This window comes from Triticum dicoccoides, chromosome 4A, assembly GCF_002162155.2.
Source record: "Triticum dicoccoides isolate Atlit2015 ecotype Zavitan chromosome 4A, WEW_v2.0, whole genome shotgun sequence".
Classification (NCBI taxonomy): Eukaryota; Viridiplantae; Streptophyta; class Magnoliopsida; order Poales; family Poaceae; genus Triticum; species Triticum dicoccoides.
The window spans coordinates 335,347,679-335,348,052 of record NC_041386.1 but is presented as its reverse complement, the minus strand read 5'-3'; positions in this window follow the sequence as shown (position 1 = coordinate 335,348,052).

Sequence of the window (374 nt, the reverse complement as noted above, 5' to 3'; positions counted from 1 at the left end):
AGAACACCAAGACATCCTCTATATTCAGAATGCATCATCATCAACATCAATGACATGTCAACTATATAGCACTACCGTTTGGTTATTCTCACCTAGAGGTCTTAAGGGGTCGACGATGGGGAGGACTGCGGGGATGAGGCAGGGGCAAACTTGATTTCTCCATAAACAAAATATATTAACCACTTACTATAAATAAACTAATTCTATTAAGAACTTACTATAAATAAACTAGTTAGTTAACCTATCTAGTTAACCAAATTAAACTAGTTAACCTAGCTAGCCAACCTACTTAACCTAGCTAGTTTGAATTTTTACTAATTTACTAAAAAATCTACTCTATGGAAGAACAAAGTGAGGAGAGATGAGGGAGGGAG